At 38.0% G+C, this 20,728-nt stretch overlaps 1 pseudogene; it reads right to left on the reverse strand.

Annotated features, from left to right (window-relative positions):
- Positions 1 to 1,099: 1,099 nt before the first annotated feature.
- LOC106825800 (small ribosomal subunit protein uS15-like) lies at positions 1,100 to 1,532 on the reverse strand (annotated as a pseudogene).
- Between the last annotated feature and the right edge of the window lie 19,196 nt (positions 1,533 to 20,728).

Below are 20,728 nucleotides of genomic sequence, written 5' to 3' on the forward strand. Positions count from 1 at the left end.
GTATATTATAGTTTTATGTCCTTCCAGTTGTGCTATGTGAGACTCCACCTCAGCATGGCTTGGTGAGCAGTGCTAGGTTGGCACCCAGGATCTGAACTGGTGAAACCATGGGCCACTGAAGCAGAGTGCAGGAACTTAACCACTCGGCCATGGGGTCAGACCCCCCAGTATCTCATTTTTTAAATCAAGAGTTGGTTTAGTTTTCCAGGCCAGCCCTCATGACATGACTTGATACCGACCCTGATATCAGTTTCCCCACATTAAACCCAGCATATATGGGGTTAAAACCAAAACACTCATTCCCTGCTTACTCTCTGGCTTCCTGGCTCCAGAATCCACTATCCTCCATGGAGACAGACACCGTCAAGGACAAGCACCTGGACTATCTCATCCCGCAAAGAGATACAGGCTGGTGGGAAAGCTGCTGACCAGCAAGGTCATGAGCTCCCTCCTCTCTGCAAGTGTCTCAAGGCCAAAGGCAGGCTGGTGGGAAAGCTCCAACCAGCAAGCCCATATGCTCCCCTCCCCTACCTAAAACCCCAAATAAAACCCCTTCTTTTTAGCTTTTCAGGGAGTTTGGGATTTCAGCATTAGCTGCCCTCTCTCTTTGCTCAGCACTGTGCAAAAGTAAAATTCCTACTTTCTTCCACCACCCCTGGTGTCAGAGATTGGCTTGCTGGGCAATGGGTGAGCGAACTCACTTCAGGTTCGGTAACAGACTTACTATGGTGAATTTATACTATTCACTGCACTGAAGAAACAAAACCCTCCTTATTACATTGTTTCTCTTTGTTCCAGGTTACAGCTTGGTATTCCAGAAACTCATTTTTCTCACAATCTCAGAAATATAAGTGCTTCCCTCTGACTCTGACTAACAACCCCAGTTACATGGGCCTAACTTTCTTTTGTGTCCTGATGACAGTGGTGGAAGATGGGGAACTGAGGATTCCTGGCATGGGCTCGGCAGGAAGAGAAAGAACCATGTATGCAGGCTGGTGGGAAGAGATAGCAGGAGCAGTCAGGCAAAGCCAGCCCAGGGTTGTGGTTCTCTTTTTTTTCTAGTTAAACAATGATTTGTTGCTTGAGTACATAGACAAATTTATGCAACCAGGGCAGGGGCAGTGGATGACTCATATTTCCAATTGAAGGAGAGGACTCATCTAGTCTTATAATATCTAGCCAATGGATGAATATGGCTCTCAATCAGAATCAGATGGAATTTAGCACCCTTATCCTTTCTGTTCCTCTCAAGATGCTTTCAAACTGCAACAGCTGTCTTAAATTAAGAACTTGAGTCCTTTGTACTTAACAATTCTCAAGATTTTTTTGTCTGTCACAAAACATACTTGTTCAGTGCCATGTGAGTTTCTCAGGACCATATCAATTTGTGAGGGAGTCAGGCATTTACTGGCCAGTTTGTAGATCTACCCTTTTGTGTCATCAGACATCAACTGAAGCCAGGTGGGGATTCTGTGGCAGAAGGACAGAGCCTACTGGGACAAGCCCTTCCCAGGAGCATGAATGTGACCCATGATGGTGGTGGTCAGGCAACAGAAAAAGCCCCAGGGCTGTGGTTCTTAAGAAAAAGCTGGCTCCTCAGGGGGCTGGGCAGAGCACCTGTTTTTGCTACAAGGGTTACAAAAAATAATGTATTATTAATGATTATTTCTTTTCTTACCCAATTTCATTTATGACTCTGGGCTCTATTCACCTATACTAGCAGATAAAAAGCATCACATCAGGTCTTCTTGGGTTTCTTGTTCCCTCATCTCTCTTCTTTAATCCAACATCTATGGTTCTGGGCCTTAAGCAGGGTATCAGGGTGGGAAGGAGGATGTGGTCCTGGTCTACTCTGGCACCTGTGGAGAGAGATGTTCACAGCTCCTGTTTCTTGGCTAATGTTTGGAACACATGAGGCTGCCACTTCCTCCTTGATCAGTTCACACACGTGTGGCCTGTAGGTTGGATTTAACTCATAGGTACTGCAGTGGACTGAATGTTTATGTCCTTCTCCCAAATTCATATGTTGAAAACCTAACCTCCAAATGATGGTATTTGGAGCTGGGGCCTTCGGGAGGTGGTTAGGTCATGAGGATGGAGTGCTATTGAATGGGATTAGTCCCTTTAAAAAAGAGGTCCCAGAGAGCTCCCTTACCCATTTCACTGTGTGAGGACACAGTGAGAAGATGACAATGAACCAGGAAGTGAGAGTTCTCCAAACACTGAATCTTCTGGTGCTTTGATCTTAGACTTCCCAGCCTCCAGAACTGTGAGAAATGCTTCTGTTTTTTATAAGCCACCCAGTCTATGATATTTTGTTATAGCAGCCCAAATGTATTTAGGCACACTTAGATTGACCTGCACAATTGAGCCAATTAAAACTTAAGAGTTTTTAACTTAAGCTTTGATGTAAAAAATCAAAAGAGGGGGCCAGCCCTTTGGCCAAGTGGTTAAGTTTGTGTGTTCTGCTTCTGCAGCCCAGGGTTTCATCAGTTCAGATCCTGGCCACGGACATGGCACTGCTCATCAAGCCATGCTGAGACAGCGTCCCACACAGCACAACCAAGAAGCACCTATACCTAGAATATACAACTATATACTGGCAGGTTTTGGGGAGAAGAAGGAAAAAATCAAAAGGCCTGCAACGCTGGGCCCCTACTCCTGTTGGGTCTATCTACTGCGAACAGTGTGTGGGTTATTTCTGCTCTAGGATGTTAAAAGATGTCTTTCTCCTCTGATGGCTTCTCAGGATCTCTCTCCTTTCTCACCTCAGTCAGGTTGCATCTTTTCCTAGGATGAAGAAGACTCTGCATTCCTACTGCTGCTGAATAAAACATTTTGTTTATGCACATAATAACATCTCTTCCCCTAAAGGCAAAAGCCAGAAAGACTGGAGAGGATTTTTTAAAATTTTCTGTCACATTCCTTGAGGAAATGAAGGACAGAAACTGCTCAAACAAAAGGTAGGGAATAGGAGGGGGAAAACTCCACTGTAAGTTAATATATAATAATATTATAGAGCCACGATTACTTATTTAACAAAATAATACATGCTCATTATGAAAGTTCAAACATTACAGAGGTGATGCATTGGGAAATGAATGTACCCAGATATCCTACCACCCAGAGATGGCTAGTATTCACTTATTCTTTCAGAGCTGCTATTTGTAATTTTTTTTCAGGAATAGTATCATATTCCTACATCGTCCTATACTTTGATTTTTTTCCACTTAACAATATATTGTGAACACCTTTCCATGTCAGTCCATACTGATTTATCTCATTACTTTTATTGGCAGCAAGATTCTTTGTGTATGATCGAACTATTTATTTCTCAAGTCCCCAGTGGTGGGCCTTTAGGTTGTTTTAAATTTTTATAGAAGAGAAGCAGTGAACATTCTCCTATATTCATCTTTGCAAAATTTGTACAAGTATGTCCTGGAGAGGATCTGCTGGGTACAGAAGCATGTACATTTAAAATCTTGGTAGACACTGCCAATAAATCCTCCAAATTTTAGTGTCAGTAACATTGAATTAGAATTTCTATTTTCTCCACACCCTTGCCAGCATTCAGCTTTATCAGGTAAAATTGATTTAAATCATACCTTGCTACTAAAACTATGATTAAAATATACTTTGTTGCCTTAGAATATAGTAAGTACATCAGTGACATTGGAAATTTTCTTTAATAAGATTTTTGATTTGTTTCACTTAGTGAAAAATTAACAGGAAGAGAAACAATGATGGGGAAGCCAGAGAGATTGAGTCCAGTCTGGGTTTCCAGAGGAGGCCAGCCCCAAATCAGGGGATGTGCAAGAAGGGCAAGGGAGACAGATGTCCATGGGGGCACCAGTCAATGGGGGAGTTTCAAGGTCAACTTTTCACTGATAACATCTTTAGACTTGTTAAATGTTAAATACATGTCCAAAACCTAGTTTCAGGGAATCTTTATTGATTATTGGGAAAATTGTAGCATAGCAAGAAGGTATAAAAACAATACATTGGGCCATATGTGTCAGCAACTGGCAGATGAGGAGATTTCTCTGTCAGAAATGAAACAGAAAAGAGAAAAGGGGAGTAAGTTAGTAAATTCAACTTACCTCTCAGATATAATTTTAAAACTAAGAATGTGTTCTCAAACACTCTAGATCAGACCAGGTCTCTGGAACCTACTATTATATCTCTCTTTTCTTTACCTTTATAGAAGACATCACAATTTGTGAACATTTTATTAATATTCACCTCTCTATTCAACCATAAACTCTAACATAGTGTTCCTGTTGCCTGATATAGGGCCCCATATATAATAAGTGTTAATATATATTTGATGAATAAAATAAAGAAGAAAGAGAATGAGAGAGGGGGCAAGGGAGGTGGACAAAAGGAAAGGGGAAAGGAGATCAGAGGGAAGAAGAGAGGTGAAAAGATAAAAGAAGAGAAAGAAAAAAGAAAAGAGAGAGGTGGAGTTAAGAACAAGCCAGTAGTGTACACAGGCTGGTCTACACAGTATGGAATGGAATCTCACTGGCTATTTGTGCCCTGGGGAGATGGAGGAAACTTGAGTACATTAAAAATCTAGGCTTTAGGGATTGGTAGGTGTCCTAGATTATTTTTTTGTTTAATTATTTTATTGAGGCCATATTGGCTTATAAAATTGTGTAAACTTCAAGTGTAAGCTATTATATATCAGTTTCTGTATAAACTGTGGCATGTTCACCACCAATAGTCTAGTTTTTATCCATCACCATGCATATATGCCCCTTTGCCCCTTTTGCCCTCCCCCCCCACACACACACACACCCTACCCCTCTGGTAACCACTAATCTGCTCCCATTACCCATGTTGTTGCAAATGGCATGGTTAAGAGTGATTGCTGTGCTCACCTGTGGCCACCCAGCTCGAGACAACAGACCTGCCACCCTGCTGTGTCCACCGAGACAGCAGAGCTATTACCTGCTGTGTCCATCAATCGCTGCGCTGACAGAGCAGTCTCATGACTATTGTAAAAAGGACATTTCAGTCACATGTGAAACATCCTGGGGGAGAATTAACTGTGCTTAAATCTACCAATTTAAAACTTAATCACATCTAAAAAATATCTTCACAATGTGGGGAATGGGAATTGGCCACCCTAAGATATGTCTCTTTGGCATGAGGATTATTTGGGACTGGTTACTTTTAATAAACTGCAGACAGGAAAGAAACTCTGAAAAGCAGAGTTTACTTACCCTTTGTTAAGAAACAATTACATTGTAAAGGAAATCTCCATCTGTAAATGTGTCTCCCTCTCTGTACCAGGAAGAAGGGGGGATGATCTTATCTCTAGAAACTCTTTTTTTTTTTAAAGATTTTATTTTTTCCTTTTTCTCCCCAAAGCTCCCTGGTACATAGTTGTATATTCTTCATTGTTCCTCCTTCTAGTTGTGGCATGTGGGGCATTGCCTCAGCATGGTTTGATGAGCAGTGCCATGTCCATGCCCAGGATTTGAACCAACGAAACACTGGGCTGGCTGCAGCGGAGCGCGTGAACTTAACTACTTGGCCACGGGGCCAGCCCCTCTAGAAACTCTTAATCAATGCAGAAGGCAAGGACTTAAATCTGCATAATAATCTTTTGTTTACTGTACTTGTCTGGTAACCTCCTGTAACTGACTCTCCCCCACTCCCAACATCTTCCTTTGTCTTTAGCTGAAGATGATATTTAAGGTGGTGGCTTCAGCCATTTTGGTGAGTTGCTCAGCTTGCCTGAGCTTCTCCCATGTATACATGTTATAAAGCTTTGTTTAATTTTCTCCTGTTATTCTGTCTCATGTGAATCTAATTCATTCTCCAGCCAGAAGAACCCAGAGAGGGTAGAGGAAATATCTTCCTCCCCTACAACAGCAACGTCTATACCGATGTCTGATCAAACACCTAGGTACTAAGCCTAGCCGCATGGACATAAAAATTAATCATCAAAATGGGGGGAAAAAAAGAAAGTTAATCCAGAGTAAAAGGTAGGAATGTAATACACAAGCCAACAAATAAATCTAACTCACTTGCTGGTAAATACAAATTGTTCTGGACTGTTAATAAACACAAATCCCCCCCCCCACCCCCAACGCATTCTGTTAAGCTTTCAAATGTTTCAGGGACAATCAAAAAATTGCTGGGTATTTCCTCAGGGAGTCTAAGAGGATGAGTAAGAATCCAGAAATTGTTCTCACTATTCTATGCTATGAAGCACATGGGGAACCGAGACAGGGGTTTCATTACAGGTAAACACACTTTCTTGTGGGACCATATTTTACCAGTATTCAAATACTTTGGGTGACATTTGAAAGATAATGCTTTTATTCTATGACAAATCATAGCAAAATGAGGATTTCTGACTCACTTCTGTGTGCATTCTACTATTGACAATGCATGAGCAGAACAAGATCCCCTTTTCTTCAGATTAGTTGTTGAAGTATTTTCAGAAATACTCTGAATATTTTAAATGACAATGCCATATTGCTTATGTAACATTTATGTTTATATAAATACTTAATCATATGAATAATAGAGGTGAAAACCAAGAGCAAATAAAGCCTAACTAAAGTCAAGAATTAAAAAAATATATATGGCAGAATTATGAAGCTGCAAGTATTCAGTTTCTAGTATGATCTCCTTTCAAATCCTGATCATTTAGTAACTCTGGAGTCTTTGTATTTCTTTCTCAAAAATACTGTAATAATTAATAAATACTTAATTCAATATATAAATGTGAATTTTTTCTGATATCTTGATGAGGAAACAAGGGAGTTTCCATGATGCAGTGAGATGTGAAAAGCAATTTTTGACAATAGGAGATTCTTTTAAACCCAGTTTGATGGTGATGGTACAATGTACATCGTGTTCAGCTTCTGGTGGACTCTGAGAGACAGCACATACAATTTTCTCAAAGAGTATGGCATTAAAATATAGTAACCAGATAATCAACACAGGTAGTACACAATGACAAGGAATTGGCTTACCATGTAATTTTTTTTCTGTAGCTTTTCATTGCACCTAAACAAAATTTGTATTGGTTCTTATTCCATTCATTCAAAATATTTTTCCTAACAGTAGTTCAGTATTTCTGACACATGAAGGTGTGTACATGGGGACAGGACAGGATCACAGTCTTATAAGCAATGTTTTATGTGAAAAGTGTGGATTTCCTGTAAACACGTTTATAGTTTAATGTTTTACACATGTTATTTTTCTATTTGCTTTCTTGCAGCTCAGAGACTCCTGACCCTATTTTCCTTGCAATCATAATCACCTCCTTTTTTTCTTTCCCTTTTCTTTTCCTCTTCCTTTCTTCCTTTCTTTCTTTCTCTTTCTTTCCTTCTTTTCTTTCTTTCTTTTTTCCTTCCTTCCTTTCTTTCTTTCTCTCTCCCTCTCTTTCCTGCCTTCCTTCCTTCCTTCTTTCTAAGGAAGTATTGATACAATTTTTTAACCACTTTTTTAAAAAAAATTTTCAGTGTACATCATTATGTTTTGACTTGAGTATAGACTGCATCATGTTCACCACAAATAGTCTAGTTTTATTTGTCACCACACACATGTGCCTGTTAACATCTTTCACCCTTCCCCTGCCCCTTCCCTTCTGGTAACCACCGATCTGTTCTCTGTATCTATGTGTTTGTTTTTGTTGATCTTATACATATAAGTTATTCATATGGTAATTGTCTTTGTCTGGCTTATTTCACTTAGCATACTATCCTCAAGATCTATCCATGTTGTTGCAAATGGCAAGATGTCATCTTTTTATGGCTGAATAGTATTCCATTGTAATTATACACCACATCTTTATCCATTCATCCATTGATGGGCTTTTAGGTGCTATCAAGTCTTGGCTATTGTGAATAACACTGCAATGAACATAGGAGTGCATATATCTTTTTGAATTAGTGTTTTCATATTCTTTGGATAAATACCCAGATGTGGAATAGCTGGATCATATCATATTTCTATTTTTAATTTTTTGAGAAATTTTCACACTGATTTCCATAGTAGCTGAGCTGAATACATCCCCACCAGCAGTGCACAAAGGCTCCTTTTTCTCCACATTTTAACAGTTGTTATTTGTTTTCTTTTTAATAACAGCAATTCTGATGGGTGTGAGGTGATATCTCATTATAATTTGTTTTTTCGTAAAGATTTTCCCTGAGCTAACATCTGTTGCCAATATAATTTTTTTTCCTTCTTCCCCCCAAAGGCCCCCAGCACATAGTTGTATATTCTAGCTGTAGATCCTTCTAGTTCTGCTTCATGGGATGCCACCTCAGCACAGCTTGAAGAGTGATGCTAGGTCCACACCCAGGATCTGAACTGGCAAATCCCTGGGCCACCAAAGTAGAGAACACAAACTTCATCACTCAGCCACAGGGCTGGCCCCTCATTATAGTTTTGATTTGCATTTCTCTAATAATTAGTGATGTTGAACATGTTTTCACCATCATTGCCTGTTGGCAATCTGTATATCTTATTGGGAAAAATGTCTGTTCAGATCCTCTCCCATTTTTGATTAGATTATTTCTTTTATGGTTGTTGAGTTGTATGATTTATTTATATATTTTGGACATCAACCCCTTATTGGATATATGATTTACAAATATTTTCTCCAAGTTGATAGGTTGTCTTTTCATTTTTTTGATGGTTTCCTTTGCCATGCAGAAGATTTTGAGTTTGACATAGAACCATTTACTTTTTCTTTTGTTTCCCTTGCTTGAGGAGACAAGATATTCAAAAAAATACTGCTAAGACCAATGTCAAAGAGCATACTGTCTATGACGTATTCTTTTACTTTAGCCTGCCCTCCTCATGCTATTCTGGTACTTTTTAAGGTAGTGGTTTATTAGGGATCTTCATACACATTTTTATTTCACTACACTTGTGTCTGTCTGTGTTACATGCTATATCACAATATGGAGGAGTTCTTTATGGCCTTAATGTGCAGGTAGATTTAGCTATTCCTGAAATCTATATCCCTATATCTGTAATTATCTGTCTAATCTATCTATAAAATTGTCTATTTTATCTTGACAAAACGCTGCTGTGTAATATAGTAAGATTAAAATATTTTTTCTTTAAAATAGAGGATCCTTTTATCCCAAGAGGATTTTTATGAAACTCCATTATATAAAACCAATTTCAGTGGCCTTGCTTTCTTCCAATTTGCTCAATTTCCTTATTCTCCCCAGATTCCTCCAAGACAATATATCCCTGATGTGTTACAGACAACTTAGTGTATGTCAGTTATAATGAAAATGAACCCGGGCAGGAGGAAATATTTTAGTTTTAGGTAAATTCTTATTAAATATTTTAAGTAAGGTAGAAATCAGTTATCCAAAAAAACAACACATTGATGGATTGATGGCCCAATTTTAGTCATGGAGTTGGGACACGGTGGGGTGAGGGGGCTGGGGAGAGTTACCTGGATAGCACACTACTTGATCTATTCATCACCATACCTCTGAGAAACAAGTTAAGACACAAAAAAAATTGTATGTACATATGTCAAGATAATCCATTTCAGACAACACATTGTCTCCACTTAAGAAATAATTATTCTTCAAGCAAAAATAGGAAGATTGGCAACAGATGTTAGCTCAGGGCCAATCTTCCTCACCAAAAATAAACAAATAAATACACACCAAAAAAACCCACTATGTAGTTGATATTTAAGGGATATTTCCAAGTGCCATAAATGCACTGAAACATTTAATTTTCATTTTTCTTTCCCAATTATCCCACAAAAAAGAGTTGATTTGGCTACTATGGAAAAAGAGGGCAAGATAATTTATGTCATTTGCTCAATATTCTCCTTTGCAAATACTGCAATTGTAGATGCAGCAGAGGCCCTATCCGCCAGTGTATATTTCCTGGGGTATTTCCCTGTATAAAGACAAATAATCTCTACTATGACCTTGTTAGAGTTTCCTGCTTACCCACCTCCATCCTGACTCAGTCAAGTGTGTTGTTTGTTTCATCCTGTACCACCTGTAGGCATACGGGTTCTCACAGGATTATGTTTTTCAATAGAAGGTTTTAAATGTTTAAAAGGATTATTGGAATTTGGATGTTAAAATTGTTATTGTGTAATTAATATATAATATATCATGTGATTGCAATTTGTTAAATGTAATTATGTAATCATCATTATATAAATGGGAAACAAAAGTTTAATAACTATCTGCACACCTAACACCTAAAGTTTTTACCATTTTTAAATTTTTTTCTTCTTAGAACTATCTATATCTATACCTATAATCTACACCTATATTATATCTATTTGTGTATCTATATCATCTATATCTATATCTATCTACATAAGTGTTTGCCAACATTGGTCCTATTGACATTTGGGGCTGGATAATTCTTTTTTGGGGGGATCCCAAATATAGTAGGATAATTAGCAGTATCACTGGACTCTAACCATAATATGCTATTAACACTCCTTCTCCAGTTGTAACAACCAAAATGCCTCAAAATTTTGTCAAACATTCTTTGAGGGGCAGATCTTACTCAACTGAAAATCACTGATCTATCTCTATCTCCAATCCTGTCTTTACAACTGCTTATCTTCCCCGCCGCCAGATATTTTTTATTGTTATGTGTGTTCTATTGTGGTAAGTGGGTTTATTTTAAAATATCCTGATTGGAAATTTGGGTTTATCTTATTTATGCTAAGTAGCTTTGTATACAAAACACTCCTAGATGGTACTACGTGAAAGCTATTGACTATGCTGATGTGTCTTTTCAGTATAGGTTTTCTGATAAACCTGGATGGAAAAACAATCTAACAGTGCAGGATGAACTCATTCTAATGGTAGTCACACATCTTCCTAAGTTGCAGGAGCCATTATTTGGGCTCTTCCTCATCATCTGCATAGTCTCAGTGGTGGGTATCTTGGTCATCGTCATCCTCACTAAAGTGGACTCCAGGCTACAAACACCCATGTACTTCTTCAAACACCTGGCTTTCACTGATCTTTGCTATTCCACAACTGTAGGCCTGAAAATGCTAGTAAGTTTTGGTGTAGATGAAGATACAATCTCCTATTATTTTTGCACCACACAGGGAGATTTCTACATTATGTTCATCATTAGCGAACGTTTTATCTATCAGCAATGCCTTATCACTGCCCTGCGGCCATCTGTAACCCTCTGCTCTACACGGTCATCAGGTCACAAAGGGCATGTCAGGTGCTGGTAGCAATCTTCTTTCTCTATAGCATGTTTGTTTCTCATCTAGTCACCATAAGGATTTTTAATTTGTCCTTCTGTGGCTACAATGTTGTCAATCATTTCTGCTGTGACTATATCCCCTTGTAATCTTTGCTTTGCTCAAATACACATAGAAGTTAATTGATAATTATGATTTTCTCAATTTTAAACTTGATTTTATCTCTTCTGATAGTTCTTGTGTCTTATCTGCTCATCCTTGTAGCCATTCTCAGGATGAACTCTGCAGAGGGCAGGCTTAAGTCTTTCTCCACTTGTGGATCCCACCTGACAGTGGTCACATTGTTCTATGGAACTTTGATATTTATGTATGTGCAGCTCAAGTCCACTCATTCCTTTGACACTGATAGTTTTTATAGTTTACATTCTTGTTACCTCAATGTTAAATCACTTAATCGATAGTGTGAGAAACAAAGATGTAAAACATGCTATAGGCAGGATATGGAAAAAATTGTGCAATATCTTTTCTTAAGTTCATTGTACTATGTGGTTCCTATGAATTAGGTTATTAATGTTAAACATTGCTATGTATTCCTTCAGAGGAAAAAGCAGGGATAAATGAGTGTGATATGTATTTAGAGATTGAATTCTATGTACCAGTCATACTTCTAAGTAATCTAAATATATTAGTGAACAAAACAATAAATATAATTTCCTTCCTTGAGGAGAAGAGATGAATTATAAACATAATAATTAAGAAAGTTTTCAGTACAGTAGAATGGGTTGGGGGACTATAGACCATAAGAGCAGATAAGGAGAGTGGGTATGCTGTGTGGGAGTAAGAAAGAATAGTAGGTACATAAGGGAAGTTCAGATCACTCTGGTGTTGTTCTCAACCTTCAGAACAAACTTTCCAGTGTCTATGTATTTGTGTGTATGTATGTGTGTTTTTCTCTGAGCATATTCCTTCTGTTAAGCCTTCATGCACACTTGATTTTAGTTTTAAAGATGCTCAGTGCACTGCATTAATTTTAAAGTAATCAGTCATCTAAATTTGCTCAAAAGTCTCCATTCCACATGGGGATCTTTGTGTCCTGATCTTTTCTCATCAGTGCCATTACTTCCACATAGGAGCCCTAGAGAGTTTATTAACTTAACATAGTTGGCATTCCAGCAATCCAGAAGATCTTCATGTATCTAATTTTGTCTAAACTCATCTATTTTTCTATAGCAGTGGATATATCAATTAAGTGAAGTTTCTTGTGGTCTGTCATAGAAGCATCCAGGTTTTTACTTTTATTTTTCCTACCAGCTTGATCTTAATACCCAACTGCTTGTTTTTGTCTAATGGGCTGTTACTCTTTCTTATGTCTCAGAACCAAGAATGATTCTTGTTTAAAAGTCATGTTCTAGTTGTTTTTGTGTCCTTGCATATGAGGTCTACTCTGTGATAAATTAAGTTATTTCTTCTCTTTCCAGAAATTTGATTCAAATTATTATGTGCTATCTTTTCATTAGGATATATTGTCTGGCCACATTGATTTGATGATCCTACTTGGAGGAAGCAAAAGGAGATGATTCTATGATCTGGACTATGCTGTTTCCTAGTGAATGTGGAGTGTGTACATAGCAATTTGCATACTTGTCATGTCTTTAGACATACTTCCTACATAACCTTTCCTAAGTTCCGTTATTTTTTGTTTATTTGTATTATTTTTTACATTTAATAGACTTATTTACATCTTAGAGAGACTGGACTGTTTTCTGAGTCCATCATCTTGGAATAAATTTAGCCATCCCATGTATTTATCCAAGAGAAATGACAGCACATTTCATTATAAATATGTGTATGCAAATGCCCATAGAAGCTTTATTTATAATAGCAAGACACTGGAAACAATCCAAATATTCTTTCACTTGAGAATAGATAAACAAATTGTGTGATATCCAAGCAAATGAATACCACTCAGCTATAAAAAGTAATGAATTATTGCTATACACAAAAATATGGATGGCTCTCAAGACTATTATGCAGAGCCTTGCAAGACATTCTCTCCTATCCAAAATGTCCATGAGTGTATTTGGTCCCTGCCAAAAGGTCCGTGATATCTGGTCATTTTTCGTCCTGTCAAAAACCTCCATGGGGGCATTTGGTCCATGCCAAAAGGTCTGTGATATTTGCAGGGCCATTTTGTCCTGTCCAAAATGTATATGACATATAGTCCACATCAAAAGGATCTTGATACTTGGTCCTGTCCAAAACCATTTGGCATGAACAAAATATACTCATGGACATTTTGGACAGGACCAAATGTCAAGGACCTTTTGGCATGGACCAAGTGTCATACGGACCAAGTATCTTGTAGACATTTTGGAGAGGACTCAATGTCCTGCAAGAGCAGTGATGAAGAACATGTGATAAAATGCAGAGGAGTGAATACACACGAACACACAAAAGAGTACGTGCAAAACTGGTGAAATCTGAACAAATTATGTGTATTATACCAATGTCAATTTCCTAGTGAAATCATACTGTAGTTATGCAAGACCTTATCATTGTGGGAAACTGGGGGAAGATTATGCAGAATCTTTCTTCATTGTTTTTTACAACTTCCTGTAAATCTCTAGTTATTTGAATACAAAATTTTTCTAAAATAGTAAATTAAAGTTGTCTTGGTTGGGCAAGGGACAAGGAGGGTAGAATGGAGTTAATATGTATGAAGACTAAGAAATTTGGGGAGTGATGGGTATATTTGTTATCTTGATGACTTTGATGGATCCATGAGTATACACACATGTCAAAACTTATCAAATTTTGCACTTCATATATATGCAGCTTAGTCAATGTCCAAAAACAAAAGCAAAGTGACCATAGAAACTGACCACTAATATTTATACGAAATGGCAGCAGTTTGATAACTTGGAAGGAAAAGGGAAGAAGAAGTATAATAAATTGGATGCCAAATTAACAAGAAGGACATAATTCATGCACTAGACGTGAAAAGGATAATCCAGGATAAGTCTTGCATCTTTATTAATAGAATAATATATTGGTAAACGATCTGAAATATTTAGGAGAATTAATAAGTATATACTACTCTCTCTTATTAAGATTACATGTATATATATATGTTCACATCATTTTTAAGAGGACAAGTTGGCAGTTGTTCATTAAGGCTGTACATTTTAGTGGTGTTTGCAATAGCTGGGAGTTAAAGACAAATGAAATATCTACCAGTAAAAAAAGATAAATGAAATTTGTTGGATATATATCACGGATGATAATGCAGAAAGAAACAACATATGTCATCACATCGAAGCATACCAAATAAAATGACTTAAATGCAGTAATGAAATTTATAGAACCATAAAATATACACGTAGTTGTATACACACAAAATACTACAGTTTTACAAGGATAAACTGATATGCTAGGCATATATCAAGCACAATGTTTTAAAGTGAGAAAGAAAAATTGGAGTGGGTGTTGGACAGAATGGAATAAATGAAGTTCTGTAATATGCAATTAAGGGAAAAAAAACAAAATCAAGAGAGAAGTAGCTAGTTGATCATGGCCACTCACTATGGAATGAGAAGAATCAGTAACTAGAAAGGGGAAGGGGAGAAACAAGGAAAACAACATGTTGTTCTCAACATGCCATGTTAAGAAACACATACAGGAGTCAAGATAGAGACTTCATCACAGGTAAAATCCATACAATATTTCACATGGCGCCATATGGTACCGATATCCACAATGTTCCAGTGACGTTTGCGAAGTTCCACTTTAATTCCATGGCAAAGCCCTAGCAAAACATGATCATTTCTGATTCTGCTTTCTTTGCTTTCTAATAACCATAATGCTTGAGTAGGAATAGCAACTCTCTGCTTTTTCCTTCATATTAATTTTTGGAACATTTTTACATGGGTTGAGAGGCTAAGTGTTCAGATGGATCTTGGAATCTTCACTGTCATATGTTTATAAAATATTTATGTATTATATGAATAATTTTATCTTTTTTTTAAAGCCACTTGAAGTCTGTTCTTTTTTATTAACATCTTTTTTGTAGGTATGATTTTTTTGGTGAGGAAGACTGGCCCTGAGCTAATATCTGTTGCCAATGTTCCTCTTTTTTTTTTCTCCCCAAGGCCCCAGGACATAGTTGTATATCCTAGTTGTAAGTCCTTCTAGTTCTTCTATGCGGGATGCTGCCACCGCATGGCCTGATGAGTGGTGTGTAGGCCCGTGCCCAGGATCTGAACCAGTGAACCCTAGGAAATCAAAGCAGAATGTTCTTAACCACTATGCCAGGGGGCCAGCCCCCAATTTTATCTCTAATGGAGGCCAAAACTGACAGCAAATGAAGCACAAAGAGACATGAAATTTTTGAAAGATTTCATTTAGAATGAGATTTCAGATGAAAAAGTAACTGTAAGAATTTACAGCCAATCCTGTCATGTTTCAAATGGAAATATATTAAAAATAATTAATTGTCTGGTCCTTAAGAGTATGTATCAATTTTCCCATTTCTCAAATAAGGTACCTGTTCATTAATTGAGCCAAATTATTAGAGAGTGTAGATTAAAAAGAAGAGCTCTGGGACACAGCCCTGTTTGACATAATTTCTTGAATGGTTTAGTACATTGATTATTCCAGTGTTTCCCAAACATTATTCAGTTATCCTTTACTTCTGGTGTTTGTCATATCATATGTTTCATGTACTATTAGATACTTAATATTTTCTTTAATTTGACATAAATTGACTAATTTTTTAAAATTTAGTCTCATCTTAAGAAATGACATTTGTGAAATCATGGATTTGAGGTACTAGATTTTTAAATACACCAAAATAAAAACAGAACCATCTAAACAACAACAAAAAAGACCCGCCTAAAATAGTCTCCCACTCATTTTTGGAACAAGGGATTAATAAATTAATGAAATTTTGAAATAGAAAGGCTTCTTTTAGCTTTTCTAAGCCAACCCAGAGTTCCACAGAGGTTAAGAGACTCAGCCACCCACCAGCCGAGGGAAGAGTTAGGAGGAGAAACTCGGTCTATATTTAATGTTGTAAGTTTAGTGCTTTCTTTACCATGTTTGGTTGCAAAATGTGCCCCCAATTAGCTGACTAGCTACTTAAATATGAGCATTCATACCAAATAAAATAATTTTTGTCTGAGTGTAAATGGTGCTAAGAGATCAAACTGCTTAAGATCGCTAAAATACTTATTTTCTTATTATTTGCCAAAACAATAGCTGTTTCCAATTGTTTAAATATAAATATAATAGAATGAAAAGAATAGGATTACATTAATGCAGAATGTTAATAATAGGGGAAACTGTATATGTGGAGAGAACTGAAAAGAAGTATATGGGAATTCCACCTTTTGCTTAATTTTTCTGTAAACATAAAACTGCTCTAAATAATAACATCTACTAATAAAAACAAAGAATACTATTGAGGCACAGTCCTGTTTAAAACTGGGGTTATATCTAGCTGATATCTTTCTTGTCCTCTTTATTTTAGTAGTAGCATTTTGCTAGGGACTGTTAAGAAGCATTAATTGCCAGGATAGCACAAGGCTGGCCAGAGGAGAGTACAGCAGCCTTGATGGCGTACGGATGTATAGACCCCGGACTGGATATGAAACTTGCCTTTAACATTATCAAGATAGTGATGCTATTTAACATGTTGGATCCTCAAATTCTATTTGTGTTGTTACCAGGTAAGTGATACTTAATGGAAAACATCATAATTATCATCCTAAGATTTCAAAGCATAAGCATTATCAAGTGTTAAAAATGTGATACCCATTTGAAAGAAATGGAGGGCTAATAAATATCCCACAGCAATTCCAGCAATAGATATTCCTAAATACCATCAGAGCAAAAATAGAAATAAAATTCAGGATCCCAGGCCCCTGGCTCTCCCATTATGCTCTTCATTGTTAAAGTGATCATTCTTTTAAGATTTTATTTTTTTTTCCTTTTTCTCTCCAAAGCCCCCCGGTACATAGTTGTATATTCTTCATTGTGGGTCCTTCTAGTTGTGGTATGTGGGACGCTACCTCAGCGTGGTTTGATGAGCAGTGCCATGTCCGCGCCCAGGATTCAAATCAATGAAACACTGGGCCGCCTGCAGTGGAGCGAGCGAACTTAACCACTCGGCCACAGGGCCAGCCCCAAAGTGATCATTCTTTTAAAGATAATTCATATAAAGAAAGACAGAGTCACAGTCTTCGGGACACTCTAGTTTTAAAGAGAAGGGCATTAAAAAGAAGCTACACGTAAGCCTTCATTCTCTCCCGGCATAGTTATTGAAGATCATTCACGGGGAGTTTGGTGTTTGTGGGCGTTAATTTAAAAAGTATTTATTAAATTCTTGGTTATACTTTTTTTTTTGCCATGAAAAGCATTGTTGCCTCATTAGGACAAATACAGTACACAGCCCTCTCCTCTGTGACATAAGCTAGAATTGGGACTAAATTTCTAGCTAATATTCTACTTAAAGGTCTATGAATTCAAAGGCCTCAAAACCCACTCAAGGCACTGACATATAATGACTTAGTGACTAGATTTAGCCACATTACTTAAATTTGCAATCTCTTGCTCTTCACAAACAGGAATAACCTGCACCTACCTCCTGGAGAAAGACGCCATCTGTCTCATCTACTGATGCGCTTCTGCAGGCTTCTGGGTGACTATAATTGCTCACGTATTGTAGATGCAAACCACTGTGGGGCATGCTGTGGCCGTGGGAAGGGTATGGCATGCACTAGACATCATTTGAAGGAAAAGTAGCTTTGGCGGTGGGTTTTTCATTTTTGAGGGTCAATATTTTACTAAGTTTTGGAACAAAAAGGGATGGGTGACAAAAAAAAAAAAAAAACCAAAACCAAAAAACTGCTAGCTTGAAACTACCAGCTCTAAAAGTATCTCAGTAAAGAGAGAGCAGCTATCAGTGCTCATGTCTGCAAATTCCCTACTGTGTCTAACAGAAGGTTCTGTGCACAGGAGGCACTTCATCACCACGTTCTGGATCCTAAGTGAAGGTTTCTTCTCCAGGAGTGGAGAGGGAGGCTAAGATGAACGAGACTCCCACCGCAGGAGTTTATAGCTGCCTTCCTTTTATTACTTGGTGAGGAGGAATTGTGAATATTTACAAAGAAATGAGAGGGACTAGAGAACTAGTTAAACCCTTCACCAGTTAACCATTTTCCTTTGGCCACTCTGCTCCATTCCCCATGCATAATCAACTTTTTGCTTCCTATGCAAGCCTTCCTAAAAATAACTGCCTTTCTAACCTCTCTCCTCTCGGCACTATTCATTCCCAATCTTGCACTTTCCCTTACCTTTTTGAAAATATAGCTGACCTGAAAAATAAAGTATAAAGAAAAACTCAGCAAAGCCTGTGAGGGTTTTTTCTTGTGTTGTGTTGCTTAGTGATGTTTTCTGTTGCATAGCATATGTCACAGTGTCACAGAGGAGAGGGTTGCAGATCCCTGTTCTAGGGCAGTTACTAGGTAATGTGGAACTTTAGCAAGGAGTTAGCTTCCAACTCACAAGAATGTTTAGTCTCAACTGATTGTTATTTGCAGGTATTGTATTAAGTGTAAGTGGCCATGATCACAGGCCAGGCCTACACAGCCAAGGCGAGGTGCAGCGTTGAGTCATTTTCTGCTCAATTTTGAAGATGCAAATGGTATTAGAATTGTTTACAATACAAAATAACAGGACAAATTTACTTTTTAGTATCTGCTTGGTGATTATATATAGCAATTAAAGATCCACATATACATATATCTATAACTACCTATTTATCCTCTAGGCTATCTTTCTTTTGTCCTATAAGAGCCATGTGGACTATAACTAATCTGTGTAAACTCTGGGAAGGAAAATGAATCATAGCGCCGGCAGTATTGACATGGTGGGGAAGGAAGAGCCACATGTGCCAAAGATACCCTGTTACCATCTCAGAGAGAGTGAAGGACTTTATGAATCAGGAATTATGTGTGTGAACATTTTCTAAGATTCCAGGACACTTATAACATCCCCATTTGTTAATTTTATTATCCTATCTCTTTCCCCACAGGTCAGCCATGAAACAGAATTATAAAATCGTCTACATGATTGTATTCAAGGGTAGCAAGGAGGGTGGAGCTGGGATCCAGCCCCCTTCACAGGCCCCCTCCTCACCCCATTGGATGGACACTGCCTCCTTCGAGAGCGGGCAGAGCAGGCCGAGCCCTGGGCCTTGACACAGGGTGGAAATTAAAGGTCTCAGAGGCAGAACCTCAGGAGGGGCTTTGGGGCTCAGCAGTAGAAAAGCCACTTTTCCTCTTAGAGGGGCAATTTGGGGATCTTAACTCTTGGTTTCTCCATCTTTAATATGGGAATCATATTAGCATCCTTCTTACAGGGTTATTGTGATGATTAAGTAAGATAGTTCATGTACAATGCCTGGCATAATTCCTAGAACATAGAAAATGCTCCAAATAATATCACTCCCGGCCCTAGAGTCATTCGAGAGTCACGTGACCATAGTCCAAAGAACGTAAATCAGGCCAATCAAGTCATATAGGTAATGAGCAGTGGACTCCTCCCTCTCATTTTCCTGGGTCTAGAGCTCAAGGAATCTACATATGCTTAAGCCCACTTCTGTGCACTCAGGTTTAAAAATGGCAAGGTGGAAACCAGGAAGGGGCCACCCACTGAAGATGATAAGCCCTATCACGTAAGCTAGATCTTGTCATGCAGGCAGCAGATTCTAGGAGTGAAGAGTGAGGCCTGGGGTCAGACCACCTCCCGTTTGTAGCTGAAGCACTGGAAAAGCAAACTCTCCCAATGGATGCTGAGTCTCAGCAAAGAAGCTGGGGCTTGACCTCTGCGTGCTCCTTCCTCCGTGGAAGTGCGGTTTATTTCTCTTAAAGAGAGTGGATTTCTTGCACGTTCTTTCAACTTTTCAAAACTCTCAGTTACATCCACTGAGTCTCATGAAAACTCTAAGGTAGGGAGTTTGGACACTGCTATTGCTATTTTTTTGAGTTATCTAAGTTTTGAAGAGATTACATGACTTGCCTAGGATCATGAGGTCTGCATGTGGCAATGGCAAAGGAAAAGCTAGGTTTTGTTTTTCTAATTTTTCCTAGTCCAAGAAGATTTCGATGATCTCCACACTAGGAAAGTAAACATGGTGTGAACATTGTTTTGACTATCATTTTGCATTATTCACACCACTTACCCTTTCCTCTTCACCCACATATTACGTAACTGAATAAATTGCATGCAGAAGAAACAGAAGTTCTGTGTCTCTCATGGGCACGGAACTGATGCCTGTCTCAACAGATTCAACTCACTGTAAATCAAACATGCAAAAGGACATAATGTGCACATATCCACCCGGACCCATTAAATAGTCAAGCATTACGTGTCATTGTCTAAAACGATGCCCTTCTTTTCTGAGTTAGTCCTAAGGTTGTATAATATCCATGAATGGGATCAAAAATTAATTTTCCAATTCTGAATTTCTGAAAA

Source organism: Equus asinus, chromosome 9, assembly GCF_041296235.1.
Source record: "Equus asinus isolate D_3611 breed Donkey chromosome 9, EquAss-T2T_v2, whole genome shotgun sequence".
Taxonomy (NCBI): domain Eukaryota; kingdom Metazoa; phylum Chordata; class Mammalia; order Perissodactyla; family Equidae; genus Equus; species Equus asinus.